Source organism: Rutidosis leptorrhynchoides, chromosome 1, assembly GCF_046630445.1.
Source record: "Rutidosis leptorrhynchoides isolate AG116_Rl617_1_P2 chromosome 1, CSIRO_AGI_Rlap_v1, whole genome shotgun sequence".
NCBI classification, from domain to species: Eukaryota; Viridiplantae; Streptophyta; class Magnoliopsida; order Asterales; family Asteraceae; genus Rutidosis; species Rutidosis leptorrhynchoides.
The window spans coordinates 416,269,209-416,288,983 of record NC_092333.1 but is presented as its reverse complement, the minus strand read 5'-3'; the positions used below and the strand labels follow the sequence as shown (position 1 = coordinate 416,288,983).

Below are 19,775 nucleotides of genomic sequence, written 5' to 3'. Positions count from 1 at the left end.
ATTCATTTCAAATGTAAGGATGTTTCAAGGTTTACAAAAGTAGTTCGATAACTAGTTACATTACAACGTTTATGTACAAATGAAACCTATGCGACACCATTTAACTAAAGTTAAAAGACGCTCCATGTATGCATGTATACTCGACATCCAAGCAAGTATCAAAAAAATAGTGTGCGGAAGCATGTAACACTTAGCATTCAAGGACCTGAGAAAAAAATAGGAAATCTGTCAATGAAAACGTTGGTGAAATCATAGGTTTAGTAAGTATATTGTATTGAACCACAAGATTTATAACGTTGAAATAATAGTAAACAATTCTAAAAGTTGTTGTATCACGAGCACCCAGTTATCAAGGCTTAACTGTATACGAACCTCGGCATCGTAGTGTTAGAACTACACTATACTCAAAATTACATTTCATCCGCCAACGGTAGCTAACCGTCCGAATGAGAGTTTGTCAAACCCGTATGGATCCACACAACATAAGTTCTCGCTTACACCCTATAAGTGTAACTAATGATAATTGAATTGAGGCTTTTTGTTCTAAATCGTACGTAGAATGTTTGTTTTCGTACTTGTGTTCACTTTGTAAAACGGAACGTTTATGTTTTCTCATCCCAAGTATAAGTGTAAAAGAGTAAAAGTGGGACTATGATCTCACCTTGAGTGCACTAGTACAAAGGTACTTCGCAAAGTAAACGTGTGCAAGAACGAATGCTAGTCTTGACCTAAATAAGTAGGTTGTATCAATAACGGTAAAATACGGTCGGTCAAAGTTGTTCAATTAGTTCTATGGCCTACAACTCGATTATATAGCATGTGCATCAAGTTGTCAAGTTTCATGCAAGAATCAAGTATAAAAGAAAGTTAGAACGATTAAACAAGTATTTGGTTAACTTTGACTAAAAGTCAAACTTGGACAAAGTCAAAGTCAAAGTCAACGTCGCCGGGGTCGGGTCGGATATCTGAATACTGTCCATCAATAAGTAGTCATATGTAAGCATGTTGGCCAAGTTTCATGTTAATCGAAGTTGCGAGTAAGCGAGGATGAGTTTGTGAAAACACAAAAGAATCTATCCTGGGGAAGTGCGCGGTGTGCGCAAGATTGCGCGGCGCGCATTACTGCATGAAACCAGGTCAGGGATAATTCTAGGGGTCAAGCATCTGCACTCTCCCATTTGCGTGGTGTGCTCCAGTATGCGCGGTGTAGAGACCCGTCCTAATCCATCCGGACGAAGTCCATATCGATTATAAATGATTCGCAACAGTTGATTACATCGCGAGGTACTTGACCTCTATATGATATATTTTACAAATATTTCATTCATTTTTGAAAAGTCAATCTTTCATTACATCAAAATTTGACGGCAGGCATACCATTTCCTAATATATCCAACTATAATTGACTTAATAATAATCTTGATGAACTCAACGACTCGAATGTAACGTCTTTTGAAATATGCCATGAATGACTCCAAGTAATATTTTAAAATGAGCAAATGCACAGCGGAAGATTTCTTTCGTACCTGAGAATAAACATGCTTTCAAGTGTCAACCAAAAGGTTGGTGAGTTCATTAGTTTATCATAAATAATCATTTCATAATTTTAATAGACCACAAGATTTCATATTTCCATTTCTCATAAACATACGTCCCATGCATAGAGATAAAAATATCATTCATATGGATTGAACACCTGGTAACCGACATTCACAATATGCATATAAGAATATCCCCATCATTCCGGGATCCTCCTTTGGACATGATATAAATTTCGAAGTACTAAAGCATCCGGTACTTTGGATGGGGCTTGTTGGGCCCGATAGATCTATCTTTAGGATTCGCGTCAATTAGGGTGCCTGTTCCCTAATTCTTAGATTACCAGACTAAAAAGGGGCATATTCGGTTTAATAATCCAGCCATAGAATGTAGTTTCATTTACTCATGTCTATTTCGTAAAACAGTTATAAAAACAACGCACGTATTCTCAGTCCCAAAAATATATATTGCAAAAGCATTTAAAAAGGGAGCAAATGAAACTCACATAATGTATTTTGTAGTAAAAATACATATGACTATATTGAACAATGCAGGGTTGACCTCAGATTCACGAACCTATATCAATTGTATATCTATTAAAACATATAATGGAAAATCACATAATTTCATTTATTATTATATGTTATTTATGTAGTTATAGTTATATAAAATTTATACTAAATTCCATTAAGAACACATACTCATATTATATCTTAAATTATATTTATACATATTTAGTTTATGCATATATTCAAAATATTTAATATCTATATAATTATTTATATTAATATATCTATACTTGTTTAAAGTTATATTTAATAATCGATCGTTTGTTATCTGTAAGTATTTATATAAATATAATATTAGTAAATTTGATATATATAGTTATGTGAAATTTTAATATAATTATAGTATACGTAGTAAGTATATTTTATATACAAAATATTTATCTGCTTAAAAGGTAGTTTTTGAGTTTAATAAAGATATTATTAATAATCATATTATTTAATAATAATACCTATTTTGAATATAATATTAGTAATAACAATAATAAATAGTATTCATTATACTTATTAATAATACTAATATGAATAACAATTTTATTACCTAATAATAATCTTTATGATTGTACTACTAAAGATTATAATAGTAATTATGATGATAATGATAATAATAATATTAACCATAATTTTCAATACTTGATAATAATAATACTAATAACAATAATAATAGTAGTCCTTAATAATAACATTAATAATTAATAATAACAACTAATAATAATAATATTAATGATTACTAATACTAACAATAACAATAATAATAATAATAATAATAATAATAATAATAATAATAATAATAATAATAAATTTGGTAATAAATTTTACCTTCTAAGGCTTTTAAAAAAAAGTTGTCCAGCACCGGGCTCGAACTCGTGACCTATAGCTTAACCCGTAACATACAATTTCACTCCACCACTCTTTTTTTTCTGATTTATAACCTAGAACAGATTTATTTAAACGAATTTCTGTGTGCCTATAACCTCTTCTTCTTCTCAGACAACGACCCAGGCTCGAATTAACATCAAAAACGTTATATGTTGGATTTAAGACTTTCATATGAATTATAATCAATCTATATGGGTCTTTAATTACATGAAAACACCAAAAAATAAAAAAAATAAAAAGAAACTGCCATAGCACAGGCCGTAGGTGTTCTTAAAAAAAAAAAAAAAATTCACTTTTTGATTTTTGGAGTGTTTTAGTAAATGTTACCTACATGAAAAAGTTTCTAAATCATGTTTATAAACTTTCTCAATCATTATTTTAACTGAAAATATCAAACCGAGTTCGAATTTTGCCAAGAACGATTTGTTGACTTTTTGATTCAATAACTTTGACTCGATAATTGTTAATCAATTGAAAGAATTGACACGTTAAAACTTACAGAGAGTTTAGATGAACGATTTTTAACAGAATGGCATTATTAGATTTTGAAAAATGACTCGAATTCAAAGTACGTGGTTTTGAGTTCATAACAGAGGACGAACTGGGTTTGTTTTGAGGTATTTGATTAGCATCGATGGGTTGATTAATTAAAATGATAATTTGTATTGAAGATGAGTATCTGGATGATTGTGTGAGTACTCAATTGATATATAAACAAGAGAAAAATTCGTTCACCTTGATTATTCTTACAGAAGAAAATTTTTTTCTCTGTGGCAGTCTGACAATTTTTCTGACAAATAATTTCCAAATGAGGATTAAGTTTGCTAATTACTGATAATTACAATAAAAATACACGTGGCCAAGTTAAAATGCCGATTAATTCAATATGTCAGGCTTTATTAGGAATAAATAAAAATAATAAATAACGGAAACAAACCCTTCTCTCTCTTTCTCTCTCAACTGAACAAACCCAAATCTCTCTCTCTTCAAAACTAAAAAAAACCCTAAACACCTATGATCGATTGCTGCTTATTTTCGCCCTATCAGGTTACGCCACGACCACCAATTAATCCGTTGTATTTTTCTCTACAAAACCGTATAAATTTTGTATATTAATACCAGATTCACAAGTGTACCGCCGGAAGTTTCTCCGGTGCTTAAGCCAGCTTTATGAAGACGAAGATAAATTCCATTGTTACGGAAACTGAACAAATCGGAGGTTTGTGGTGGTTCAATGAATCTTTGTTTGTCAATATTTTCGTTTCTGTTCGACAATGGTTCGGCCGATTTCGATTTCTTCATCTTTTGTGATTGACATAAGGTATTAGGGTTTTAATCTGTTTCACCTTTTTCATCATATTCATGTGGTAAAGAATTGCTAATTTATTACGGTTTCTTTAAATCTACTCAAGATTTAGAATAAATATGGTTTGAGGCGATTGCATTATCATCACAAATGTTTTCTTTATGTTCGCTAATTATCATCGTAATCGTCAATTGAAATAAACAATCAACAAAATATATGTGCTTCCGTATGTATCTGTACCTGCGTGTATTCTTCAATTCCATCGAACCTTAATCAGGTATGTAATTTCATGTTTTGTATTTGATTTTCTGTTTTATTTTGTACTCTGATTTGGTGCAATATTTTTGTTCTTTTTATTGCGTGTTTGATTTCAGAACGATCATAGAACAGAAATACAGAGTATTATATTATTTTTTCATGTTTTTACTTTGATTATTTATTATAAAATGGTAAGCAACTCATATGTTGGCTATAGGAAAATTCTGGTGTTATAGGGAACATAAATTGGAAAACTTATTCGATCGGTTTAACGAAAAGGTATGTGATGAAATATATTTTTATCATCTTGATTTTCTAAGTTGTGAAGTCGTTTGAATCTCATATTTTGAAGTTGTAGTACTTTCATCTGTTAAGTAACATTAATGAAAACAAACTAATAATTTCATGTGATTTGGTATGATAATAATAGATGGGCAATTTGAAATCGATGATGTGCCGTATCTTGCCGGCTTTCTCATCCATTGCTGGAGTGAAGCTCTTCGTATGGTATGTAATTAATTGTCTATAAATTCAATTATGCATCATGCTTTCGAATTCTATATTCTCATCGCGAGCAAATTGCATTTAGTTTTGCCAGATACGTCGTTTGGATGTATGTCTGGTAATCGATGTTATAATATCTATATTAAGTTTTAGATTAAGTTTTATATACTATATACTAAGTTCAGAATGGGGTTATGATTGGATATGGAGTATGGATTATGATTTTTGCTGCAACTTTTATGATTGATTAGCCGGCAGAAATGGATCGATTTTGTAGAGTTGAAATGAGCTGGGTTAGGATAGCTTAACTTGCAAAGACTTTTTTTTCTTTCTTTTTTTATCTTTTTTGATAATCAGTGTGCTACGTATGATTTATACGAAAAGAATATATAATTAAGAACAGTTTTTCATATTTGAATTTAAACACAGTGATTTATAAGGTTGTATACATGTGATCTTAAAAACTTAGTTTGGGTAATTTTGTACGTGTTTCCAAGGTTGCAAAACTCGGCCAACTCGGCCGAGTAATCGGCGAGTAATCGGCTGAAGGCAGAAAACGAGAACTCGGTACAAGAATCGGCCAAAACTCGGTCAACGCCGGTCAAATGGTGGTCAACGGCGTCGGAAAACTCGTAACTTGCTGGAAACGGGAAACGATGAAGAAGGAAAGAAGGAAAAACAAAGGAAAACAAATTATGAGATGTGTTTGATATACATACCTTATGATTAAAGAAGAAATCCAAAGCAAGTTCATCAAATTAAAGAGGCGGCTGTGAGTTTTTAACTTTTTAGGGTTTTATCTTTTAAGTTGATGTACGGAGTAATAAAGGAACCCGAAGTTAAAGCTATATACTCTATTTTTTTTATCAAAGTGACAATAATAGTCCTTAAACTTTTATTAAACTTTAATAACAAGACCAAAATTGATATACACTCTTAAATCTTTAATCAAATGGCAATAATAGCCCCTGTTATTTATATAATATCATATTATATATATTATTATATATATTTATAAATAAAAGTCAACAAAAGTCAACATCCGAGTACTCCTCCGAGTTCTCCCCGAGTAGCCGATTACTCCTCAAAAACCTCCGGCCGAGTACTCCACGAGTCGCGAGTTTTACAACCTTGCGTGTTTCACTCGAACAGTTAATTTGATATGTTGAACTCTTAACTAATATTTTTATTTGACTTGCATTTCATGAAGCTCTGCCAAAATAAACCCATTCATAAATATATGAGTTAGGAATGCCACCTTCAGAGTCAAGACCACTAGGTTTTGTATGATAATTTGTGTTTTTGGGTCTATTTTACTCATTAAAGGTAATTTGGAATTTTGTAATCGGTAAATTTCAACCATATCATAGATGAAGTTTTGAAATCGATTAACTTTCGATTATATTTCATCTTATGATTTATCGATTTCATCAACAAATTACCAGATCGACAACAGCGTCATTTGGTAGCTGGTTGAATAATCACTTGATTTTTTTGGTTGCTGATTAACCTGATTGAATAATTACTTGAATGCATTTTATTTTGATTTATGTGTTAATATCGCAACTATGTGTTTGTGTTGTAATTATCAAACCTCATGTCTATGCTGAAATTTGGTTGTAAGGTTTTAGGTCATCAATAGATTGTGTTACTGCTTTCTTAAGATAGCCCGTAAGGTTTTAGGTATATGAAGAGTATCATAGATCATTGAAATATGAAGCTGATACATTCAGGCTAGAAAGAATATGATGTATCCTGTGAAGAGTATCATCTTGCTTCTGTTGACCAGGCTAGGTTAATAACTTAATATGTAGATGTGGCAAAATGGACGGGTCAGGCAGCATGTCATACGGGGCACTTTATGGCACTGGTTAAGTGATAGTTGGTTCAATTTGCATATTTTTTTGTTTGCCACAAATCAACGATTAGTGTGCCACTGTTCAAATCTGATACAAAAGTTTTTTCATTTTTTTAATAGTCGATTTCTTTGTTAAATGGCACATAAGGCTTTTTAAAGAGAAAAAAACACTTTAGTTCATTATTGACCCGTTTGACTCATTTTTTAGTAGCTCTAATTCTTCTAATTTTTCACGTTTCATCTTTTTTCTCATAAAGCACAACCCAACTGGATCCATTTATGAGTGAATCGGATGAGTTAGAGACACCTATTTATATCTTGAATTATGTTGAATCTACAAGTATTGCTTCGCAGATTCCAAATAACACTCAATCTGTCTTTGGATGGAGTTCTTGATGCGTTGAGTTCCAAGAATATGACTGAAGCTGGTCCCATGAACCTAATCGATGATTATGATAGTGATATAGATGATGGTGTTGATAAACAGACACAATTCAAGGCGTGTTATGATCTGCCAGGTGCAATGGCTAACCGTGGAAGGCCCATTGTTACAACAAAGTGCCTTAGAATTGCATCTGGAAGCGTAGTTGGTCGGCTGCAACAATGCAAATGGAGCCTCATCTAAACACCGAAAAAGAAAACCTCAATGTATGTATCCTCATAATTCTTAACTCTATTTAGATTTTTTGTATCCATTCTTCCGACTACTACCTTTTTTTTATTTATTTTATAATTCTAACTGTTTATGAGGCCTCTTATTTTCAAAAACTACTTAGATTGTTCTTGAAAGTTTTTGTGTAAGTCGTTATCTTTTCTGTATCATGTGGATTGTTCTTCAATTTTACGGTACTTTTCGAATTTCTAGCTGTATCTTTAATTTTTTTTAATGTATATGTTTTCGTTTGCTACTTCTAATAGTTGACTGTGCATATCTCATTGGCATGTACAGTTGTAAAGAATATTTATAATATATATATTTTTAAATCCACTTCATCCTAATCAGCTACACAATGTAAAGCAAGAAAAATACACAAGTAAGGAATGTGCGTTAGAATAAAGGAACAATATCGAACCGTCTCTTCACCTCGAACTTGAAGGTAAACACAGTTACATTGTTTCGAATATGAAAATATATCATTTTGTGCTATCGATACCTGTATAATATTGTGTCTACTGACTTAAGTCACAGCTATGTAGTTGGTACTTTCGGGTATCTTGCGTCGGAGTATTTTATGTACTGAAAAGTTAGTGAAAAAGTCGATGCTTATTCGTTTGGCATTCTCCTGGAACTACTGACAAGAAAAATACCGATAAGTTCAGATCCTGTTTTAGGCGAACATAGTTTGGTTATGTGGTAAACTTGAGTAGAGTGCTATCTTAATAAAGCTTCCTGGTTCATGTAGTTAACATATTTAAGTTAGTAAAGTTGTTACCTCTTTATGTTATGGTTAGAGGTGATAAGAAAATTGTCCCATAGTGAAAGAATAGTTTTAGCTTCATAAAAGTATTACTTCCCATTTGTATTATACTTCATTCCAATATATTCATTTAGAGGTGACACTATGGACTGTTGGGCTGGTTCCCGATTAATAATCAGGCTCCCCATACAGATCGAACGTTTACAGTCAACTTAAACAACTTTTGTAAGAAGTAAATATGCTTACAAAATTATAATATTCAACTTTGTCAAAGTAAATAATTCAATTGGAACCTTAATTCAAAATAAGGATATCAAATAATGTTGTACAAGTAGTAACGATTACGAAAACTATTTTTTAGAGCTGCCGTGCAATGCTTCACAAAAAATGATCTATCACTCCATCGTAACTTTGACTATCTCGGTTATAATGTTTCAGTGCTGAATAAATAGTATAATTACGAAAATTACTTTTTAAACATATTGTGCAACGCACGGGCTTTTAATCCAAATAGAATAGACCTATCATTTGGAGGCAAGGTTGTAGTGTTTGGCGTAAAATTTCGACAGGTGTTACCAGTTATAACTCAAGGAAAAAGAGAGGATATTGTAGCCCCATCACTTAACTCATCGTTTTCATTTTTTTGATTAAGAGTCGTCGTGCAACGTACGAGCTCTTAAAGGCTAGTAAATAAATAAAAGAAGTAAAAAGTGATTACAATTGCTAACTGATTTTGAGGTTATCCTAGTGTTTGGAATCTAACTTGTACGATTTTCAACAACCCTCTACAGAATTTGGACATTTGCTGGTACCATATATACATCAGAATCTAAATGAGATATCTATATTTATATTAAATATCATAATAATAATAATATAAGTAGTAATAATAATTCACTTAATAATAAATAATAATAATAATAATAATAATAATAATAATAATAATAATAATAATAATAATAATTATTATTATGTTAGTATTAATTTTATCGATGATAAAAATGATAGTATTAATAATAATGATAATAATACTTATTAATGATAATAGTTATTAATAATATTGTTATTAATAATAATAATAATAATAATAATAGTAATAGTAATAGTAATAGTAATAGTAATAGTAATAGTAGTAATAGTAGTAATAGTAATAATAATAATAATAATAATAATAATAATAATAATAATAATAATAATAATAATAATAATAATAATAATAATAATAATAATAATATACCAAAATAATATTAATGCTTAACTTATTCTACATATAAAGAATTGTTAATACTGATATTAATATCACCCTTTATTTTAATGAGAGTAATAATAATCTAACAACTATATTTTAATCTTGTAGTAAGTTTAGTATATTGATATTACATATTATTACTTTATGTATTACTTATTTTATATAATAACATATTAGAATATTTATTATATATATATATTATATATTTTACTACATTCATATAATATTATTTGTGTACAGAATTCATATATATATATATATATATATATATATATATATATATATATATATATATATATATATATATATATATATATATATATATATTGTTTACACACAATTGTTCGTGAATCGTCGGACACAGTCTAAAGGTAAATGATTACATGAAAATAGTTTACAAATTTTAACATTCAACATTTCAGACTTTGCTTATCGTGTCGAAACCATATAAAGATTAAGTTTAAATTTGGTCGGAAATTCCCGGGTCATCACAGTACCTACCCGTTAAAGAAATTTCGTCCCGAAATTTGAGTGTGGTGGTCATGGCTAACAATAAAAATGTTTTCATGACCAATATGAGCTGATAATTAGAGGTTTATCATTATTGAATAATAATGATAAAATAATTTGATTATTCTAAGAATACGAGTGAAGCTATCGCAAAAGAGTGAATTAAAGAAAATAAGATTTTCCTTAGCTCTTGACGTAAACAGGGTTGAATTCCGGAATTCAAGAGATTTAAAGAAAATCTTCGAAATCTAAAAGATTTGATTCTTCGGCAAATCAGGAATTTAGGATCTCTCTAATTAAATGCGGAGATTTGCCTTGATTTCTCTATCAGATATTTCATTATAAAATAACTTCTTCCGTTCCGTTAATTCTACCATTCCTATACTCAATTCTCAAATTCAAAAGATTGTAAAGAATGCTTAACTCAGTTCTGATTCTTGTCCTTATCCTTACTATCACAACAATCATCCTCCTTTTCCAACTCCCACCAGAGGAATCTGTTTTCTTCTACCTCACCCTTGGAGTTACAGTGTTTTTAATTCTCTCGTGTCTTTATGTGGCGATATACATTGATATACACGGTTTGTAGTTTATGTGTTGTTATCGGGCTTTATATCTTCCTTTATACTTCGAAATCCTTGCTTCTGCTTTCTTTAATCATTGTCATCCCCAGTTAATACTCCCCCTATTTTCTGCGATTTATACTCAAATTTCTATTTCGAAGCTTTGTCCCGTCGTTTCTTCTTCTTGCGATTGGGCATCTCTTGTAATGGTTCAGAATTCGTAGATATAGGTTTCAGAATGAACATTGTTAATGTCTTAAGAAATAAACTGTAATATCACAATTTGACTTGTCAAATCACCAGAATTCAAGGAAAAATAGGACTATCAAGAAAATATGTTCTTGATATGTTTATAGATTAGACAGAACGTAGGAGTCGTGTAACATGGCACATGATGACGTTATGATCTGTGAATCATCACGTCCCATTAGAACTCAGCATGATTTACTGTAATATAATCACGTTGATCAAGTGTCATTATATTGTACTAACTCATGCATCAGTTCCCAACATTACTTCAATAGCATTCATATTTTAAGCTCGAAAGTTTACAGAATATAGAAACTAACAGTTTCTATATGATGTAACACTGATAGCACGAAGAGATTAATGATTTCAGATAAGATTAGTTATGAAAATATATTCAGAAATATTGAAGATAATTATAATCAAAGATACGATAATATCTTTGAATATCTAAGATCAAAGGATGATGGATACTATTGTCCGCAAGGGTTTAGAGTAAGGAGCAAGATATTCGCTAAAGACTTCAGCAGGCATTGAATCTTTTGGATTCTTTGAATTCAAACTTATTCTTTGTGATTTGTCCACGGTTTCCTTCATAGTTTCGCATAATCCGCCTTTCGGTACTAAATTTTCTATCGAGCGTTTCCAATATTCCATTCTTTATCATCAAACTTTCGACGGTTAAGGTCGTGTACAGTTTTTGCCGCTGTATTCAGCTTTTTCAGAATTTGTGGTATTGATTTGTAAACTGGGTGCTTTTCAGAATTCCAGAATGGAAGGTCATAATTCTAAGAGATAAATGTTATATGTTTACATATAACTGTTGATGTATACATGCTGCGAGATTTCAAAATATTGATTGCTGATTCTCGGTGTTTGGTACGGCAATTCTCGTTATCAGATGTAGATGAGTAGATAATAGGATTTCAATGAATATAATAACTTTTCATAAAGTCAAAGATCAATGATGTTGCTGGTAAGTTTACTGCTAATGTAGTGAGATATAAACGGTTTTCCGGTATCGATGACGAAAGGCAACTTATATATCAGGGTTATAATAAGCTAATCCGATTGAAAAGTCGAAGTTGACTTGTTGGAGCTGTGACAAAATTGGCTAATCTGGAAAGGGATTGCAAAGTTATGTTGGGTAATAATAACACTAGAGGGATTAACACAGCTATGTGTTAAATGTTTACTCAGTTTCCGAGAGTTTTTCAGGTATAAAACTATATGCATAAATCTTTCTTTCCGTAGATGAAATGCGGTTGGTTCATCCTCTCGATTTAAGTGTTCCCAAGATTCGTGAAAGGTTTGAACGCAGATTGTAATTGTCAAGATACAAATGAGGTTAAGATGAAATCAAGTGGCAAACTTGAAGAATTGTTTAGTTTCATATGTTATAATCAATATTTTAATTCATTTTAATTGTCGAATGTTATTAGTCCACAGTCGATAGTCCACAGTCGACAGTCCAATAATTCATATAAAGTTTAATATATAATATTCGAATTAATTAATACGTATCGTGACACGTGTACATGTCTCAGACTAGATCACAACTCAAATTATATATATTATTATAGAATCAACCTCAACCCTGTATAGAGAACTCGATCATTACTGTATATAGAGTGTCTATGGTTATTCCAAATAATATATATAAATGCGTCGATATGATATGTCAAAACCTTGTATACGTATCCCGATATTTAAAGTGCGTAAAAATAAATAACAGAAATTAAATGACGATAAATAAAGTGCGTAAAGTAAATAACAGAAATTAAATGACGATAAATAAAATTGCGAGAATGTAATTTGCGATAATTAAATTGCGATAAATAAAATGTAATCAGTTAGCTAGGAACAATTAGCTAGGAACAGTTAGCGTGGATTCTTAACAAAATTTCTCATAGTTAATTTGTTTGTTTCTAAAAATTTTATTTTGTCAAATGTTTTCTTCACTATGCCACTTGTTGGATTATGATAAATCAAAATCCAAATATGAAATTGGATGAAATTGGTTATTCTGTGGTGAACGGATTTGCATATCGGTGGATGTAAGTATGATAGTAAATTATTACATCGAAGCTCCCTAGTTCCATAGGTATCAAGTCAATTTCAAACTCTTTAACCAATAAGTTTAACGTACACCCCCGATAAAATTTGTCGGCACTCAATAGTTTCCCGTTGGCCACTTCAATGGTATAAGTAGTATCTACGGGAAGTAGTAGAGCGCAAAAAACATGAGTCAAGGTCTTGGATACCAAACTCTTATCGGCACCTGAATCGAATAAACAAGAAATATAAGTGTTGTTGAGAAGAAACGTACCCGTGACTAGTTCATTATCATCTCGGGCCTCCTTGGCGTTAATGTTAAAAGCTTGGCCGTGTGCATTGGGGTTAGCTTTCTTCTTTGGGCATGCATTCTTAAAATGACCCGATTGGCCACATTCGTAACAAACACCCGTTTTTGGAGCATTGGGCCCCTTTTGAGCGACGAGAGCGGTACTTCTACAATCATTGGCCACATGGCCACTTCTTTGACACTTGTTGCAAAATGGCTTGCCACATTCACCAAAATGATGTTTGTGGCACTTGTTACAAAAAGGTAGATTTCTGGCATAACCTTTCTTGTCTTCGGAGGTGAAAGACTTCTTGGTGAAGTTGTTGTTGTTGTAGTTGCTTGATTGGGGGGCTTCCCACTTTCTTTTGTTAGCACCTGATTTATCCTCGGCCTTTGGTGCCGGCTCTTCAATTATATCTACCATTTCCATCAATTGGCAGGCCATCTTTAAAGCCTCTAGTAGGTTAGCGGGTTTGGATGACATTACCCCGTGTTTAATGCTCTTAGGGAGGTCGTCCATGTAAAGTTCAACCCTTAAGGGCTCGGGAGTCACGAGGTTTGGACACATTAAGGCTAACTCGACAAACCGTTGATTATAAGCTTTAAGGTCATTTCGGACCGCTTTTAAATTTCTTAGCTCGTGATCGAGCCTTCGAGTCTCTTCGCGTGGAAAATATTCGGTGATCATCTTTTCTCTTAAATTGGCCCAAAAGAGTGTGTGGGCTTCTGATAATGCTAAAAACGAACATATATTTCATAGCATTATTCCTCAAGAAAGACAAGCTTTTAGTTGCAATTGTCCTATTTACAAGTGATATTCGTTTAAATAATAAAAGGTGAAGACAAAAGACAGATTCGACGAATTGAAGACGCAAACGACCAAAAAGCTCAAAAGTACAAAATACAATCAATAAGGTTCCAATTATTGATAAGAAACGTCTCAAAATTACAAGAGTACAAGATTCAAAACGCAAAGTACAAGATATTAAAATTATTCGCAAGGACGTTCGAAAATCCGGAACCGGGACCAGAGTCAACTCTCAACGCTCGACGCAACGGACTAAAAATTACAAGTCAACTATGCATATGAATATAATATAATATATAATTAATTCTTAAAATTAATATATATATTATATTATATTTAAATAAACGTCGGCAGAAGAAAACAACCAAATGTGGCTCTCCCCAGCTGGCCATGCGATCGCATGGCCTGGAAGGCATAAATCCATGCGATCGCATGGTGCACAGTTTCAGCCCACATGCCTATAAAAATCGAGCTTTGGTGCACCACAAAAACACATCTTTTCCTTCTTCATCATACGTAAATTATATATATATATTTATATTTTAATTTTAATTTTAATTTTAATTTCTAATAATAAGGGTATGTTAGCGAATGTTGTAAGGGTGTAAGTCGAAATTCTGTCCGTGTAACGCTACGCTATTTTTAATCATTGTAAGTTATGTTCAACCTTTTTAATTTAATGTCTCGTAGCTAAGTTATTATTATGCTTATTTAAAACGAAGTAATCATGATGTTGGACTAATTACTAAAATTGGGTAATTGGGCTTTGTACCATAATTGGGGTTTGGACAAAAGAACGACACTTGTGGAAATTAGACTATGGGCTATTAATGGACTTTATATTTGTTTAACTAAATGATAATTTGTTAATGTTAATATAAAGATTTACAATTGGACTGAAATGTCCCGTTCTTATTGATTAAAAACGTTCCATATTAATTGATTTCGTTGCGAGGTTTTGACCTCTATATGAGACGTTTTTCAAAGACTGCATTCATTTTTAAAACAAACCATAACCTTTATTTCATAAATAAAGGTTTAAAAAGCTTTACGTAGATTATCAAATAATGATAATCTAAAATATCCTGTTTACACACGACCATTACATAATGGTTTACAATACAAATATGTTACATCGAAATCAGTTTCTTGAATGCAGTTTTTACACAATATCATACAAACATGGACTCCAAATCTTGTCCTTATTTTAGTATGCAACAGCGGAAGCTCTTAGTATTCACCTGAGAATAAACATGCTTTAAACGTCAACAAAAATGTTGGTGAGTTATAGGTTTAACCTATATATATCAAATCGTAACAATAGACCACAAGATTTTATATTTCAATACACATCCCATACATAGAGATAAAAATCATTCATATGGTGAACACCTGGTAACCGACATTAACAAGATGCATATATAAGAATATCTCCATCATTCCGGGACACCCTTCGGATATGATATAAATTTCGAAGTACTAAAGCATCCGGTACTTTGGATGGGGTTTGTTAGGCCCAATAGATCTATCTTTAGGATTCGCGTCAATTAGGGTGTCTGTTCCCTAATTCTTAGATTACCAGACTTAATAAAAAGGGGCATATTCGATTTCGATAATTCAACCATAGAATGTAGTTTCACGTACTTGTGTCTATTTTGTAAATCATTTATAAAACCTGCATGTATTCTCATCCCAAAAAATATTAGATTTTAAAAGTGGGACTATAACTCACTTTCACAGATTTTTACTTCGTCGGGAAGTAAGACTTGGCCACTGGTTGATTCACGAACCTATAACAATATATACATATATATCAAAGTATGTTCAAAATATATTTACAACACTTTTAATATATTTTTATGTTTTAAGTTTATTAAGTCAGCTGTCCTCGTTAGTAACCTACAACTAGTTGTCCACAGTTAGATGTACAGAAATAAATCGATAAATATTATCTTGAATCAATCCACGACCCAGTGTATACGTATCTCAGTATTGATCACAACTCAAACTATATATATTTTGGAATCAACCTCAACCCTGTATAGCTAACTCCAACATTCACATATAGAGTGTCTATGGTTGTTCCGAAATATATATAGATGTGTCGACATGATAGGTCGAAACATTGTATACGTGTCTATGGTATTTCAATATTACATAATATAAAATACAAGTTGATTAAGTTATGGTTGGAATAGATTTGTTACCAATTTGCACGTAGCTAAAATGAGAAAAATTATCCAATCTTGTTTTACCCATAACTTCTTCATTTTAAATCTGTTTTGAGTGAATCAAATTGCTATGGTTTCATATTGAACTCTATTTTATGAATCTAAACAGAAAAAGTATAGGTTTATAGTCGGAAAAATAAGTTACAAGTCGTTTTTGTAAAGGTAGTCATTTTAGTCGAAAGAACGACGTCTAGATGACCATTTTAGAAAACATACTTCCACTTTGAGTTTAACCATAATTTTTGGATATAGTTTCATGTTCATAATAAAAATCATTTTCCCAGAATAACAACTTTTAAATCAAAGTTTATCATAGTTTTTAATTAACTAACCCAAAACAGCCCGCGGTGTTACTACGACGGCGTAAATCCGGTTTTACGGTGTTTTTCGTGTTTCCAGGTTTTAAATCATTAAGTTAGCATATCATATAGATATAGAACATGTGTTTAGTTGATTTTAAAAGTCAAGTTAGAAGGATTAACTTTTATTTGCGAACAAGTTTAGAATTAACTAAACTATGTTCTAGTGATTACAAGTTTAAACCTTCGAATAAGATAGCTTTATATGTAAAAATCGAATGATGTTATGAACATCATTACTACCTCAAGTTCCTTGGATAAACCTACTGGAAATGAAAAAAATATATCTAGCTTCAAAGGATCCTTGGATGGCTTGAAAGTTCTTGAAGCAGAATCATGACACGAAAACAATTTCAAGTAAGATTTCCACTCAAAATAAGATTGTTATAGTTATAGAAATTGAATTAAAGTTTGAATATGATTATTACCTTGTATTAGAAAGATAACCTACTGTAAGTAACAAAAGTTTCTTGATCTTGGATGATTACTTGGAATGGATTTAGAAAACTTGAAAGTAAACTTGCAATCTTGGAAGTATTCTTGATTTTATGAAACTAGAACTTTTGGAATTTATGAAGAACACTTAGAACTTGAAGATAGAACTTGAGAGAGATCAATTAGATGAAGAAAATTAAAGAATGAAAGTGTTTGTAGGTGTTTTTGGTCGTTGGTGTATGGATTAGATATAAAGGATATGTAATTTTGTTTTCATGTAAATAAGTCATGAATGATTACTCATATTTTTGTAATTTTATGAGATATTGCATGCTAGTTGCCAAATGATGGTTCCCACATGTGTTAGGTGACTCACATGGGCTGCTAAGAGCTGATCATTGGAGTGTATATACCAATAGTACATACATCTAAAAGCTGTGTATTGTACGAGTACGAATACGGGTGCATACGAGTAGAATTGTTGATGAAACTGAACGAGGATGTAATTGTAAGCATTTTTGTTAAGTAGAAGTATTTTGATAAGTGTCTTGAAGTCTTTCAAAAGTGTATGAATACATATTAAAACACTACATGTATATACATTTTAACTGAGTCGTTAAGTCATCGTTAGTCGTTACATGTAAATGTTGTTTTGAAACCTTTAGGTTAACGATCTTGTTGAATGTTGTTAACCCATTGTTTATTATAACAAATGAGATGTTAAATTGTTATATTATCTTGATATTATGATATATAATATATCTTAGTATGATATATATACAGTTAAATGTCGTTACAACGATAATCGTTACATATATGTCTCGTTTCGAAATCATTAAGTTAGTAGTCTTATTTTTACATATGTATTTCATTGTTAATACACTTAATAATATATTTAATTATCATTTAACATAATTAACCAAGTGTATCAATATCTTAATATGATTCATATGTACCTAGTAAGACGTTGTTATAACGATAATCGTTATATATATCGTTTTCGAGTTTCTTAAATTAATAGTCTCGTTTTTATGTATATAACTCATTGTTAAAATACCTAATGAGATACATACTTATAATAAAATCATGTTAACTATATATATAACCGTATATATGTCATCGTATAGTTTTTACAAGTTTTACGTTCGTGAATCACCGGTCAACTTGGGTGGTCAATTGTCTATATGAAACCTATTTCAATTAATCAAGTCTTAACAAGTTTGATTGCTTAACATGTTGGAAACACTTAATCATGTAAATATCAATTTCATTTAATATATATAAACATGGAAAAGTTCGGGTCACTACAGTACCTACCCGTTAAATAAATTGCGTCCCGAAATTTTAAGCAGTTGGAGGTGTTGACGTATCTTCTGGAAATAAATGCGGGTATTTCTTCTTCATCTGATCTTCACGCTCCCAGGTGAACTCGGGTCCTCTAAGAGCATTCCATCGAACCTTAACAATCGGTATCTTGTTTTGTTTAAGTCTCTTAACCTCACGATCCATTATTTCGACGGGTTCTTCAATGAATTGAAGTTTTTCATTGATTTGAATTTCGTCCAACGGAATAGTGAGATCTTCTTTAGCAAAACATTTCTTCAAATTTGAGACGTGGAAAGTGTTATGTACAGCCGCGAGTTGTTGAGATAGCTCCAGTTGGTAAGCTACCGGTCTGACACGATCTATAATCTTGAATGGTCCAATGTACCTTGGATTTAGTTTCCCCCGTTTACCAAATCGAACAACGCCTTTCCAAGGTGAAACCTTAAGCATGACCATTTCTCCAATTTCAAACTCTATATCTTTTCTTTTACTGTCCGCGTAGCTCTTTTGTCGACTCTGGGCGGTTTTCAATCTTTGTTGAATTTGGATGATTTTCTAAGTAGTTTCTTGTATTATCTCCGGACCCGTAATCTGTCTATCCCCCACTTCATTCCAATAATTCGGAGACCTGCACTTTCTACCATAAAGTGCCTCAAACGGCGCCATCTCAATACTAGAATGATAACTGTTGTTGTAGGAAAATTCTGCTAACGGTAGGTGTCGATCCCAACTGTTTCCGAAATCAATAACACATGCTCATAGCATGTCTTCAAGCGTTTGTATCGTCCTTTCGCTCTGCCCATCAGTTTGTGGATGATAGGCAGTACTCATGTCTAGACGAGTTCCTAATGCTTGCTGTAATGTCTGCCAGAATCTTGAAATAAATCTGCCATCCCTATCAGAGATAATAGAGATTGGTATTCCATGTCTGGAGATGACTTCCTTCAAATACAGTCGTGCTAACTTATCCATCTTGTCATCTTCTCTTATTGGCAGGAAGTGTGCTGATTTGGTGAGACGATCAACTATTACCCAAATAGTATCAAAACCACTTGCAGTCCTTGGCAATTTAGTGATGAAATCCAAGGTAATGTTTTCCCATTTCCATTCTAGGATTTCGGGTTGTTGAAGTAGACCTGATGGTTTCTGATGCTCAGCTTTGACCTTAGAACACGTCAAACATTCTCCTACGTATTTAGCAACATCGGCTTTCATACCCGGCCACCAAAAATGTTTCTTGAGATCCGTGTACATCTTTCCCGTTCCAGGATGTATTGAGTATCTGGTTTTATGAGCTTCTCTAAGTACCATTTCTCTCATATCTCCAAATTTTGGTACCCAAATCCTTTCAGCCCTATACCGGGTTCCGTCTTCCC

At 31.9% G+C, this 19,775-nt stretch overlaps 1 long non-coding RNA gene across 2 annotated transcripts; it reads left to right on the top strand.

The window, feature by feature from the left end:
• The first annotated feature begins 3,918 nt into the window (after positions 1-3,918).
• LOC139871976 (uncharacterized) lies at positions 3,919-8,389 on the top strand. 2 transcript variants are annotated; one of them, XR_011766823.1, is made up of 8 exons: positions 3,919-4,031; positions 4,107-4,567; positions 4,766-4,827; positions 4,979-5,055; positions 5,550-5,824; positions 7,265-7,558; positions 7,914-8,007; positions 8,100-8,389. It is a non-coding gene; the product is annotated as an uncharacterized lncRNA (long non-coding RNA). The 2 variants fall into 2 exon arrangements; XR_011766824.1 differs by having other exon boundaries at positions 8,094-8,389.
• The last annotated feature ends 11,386 nt before the right edge of the window (positions 8,390-19,775 follow it).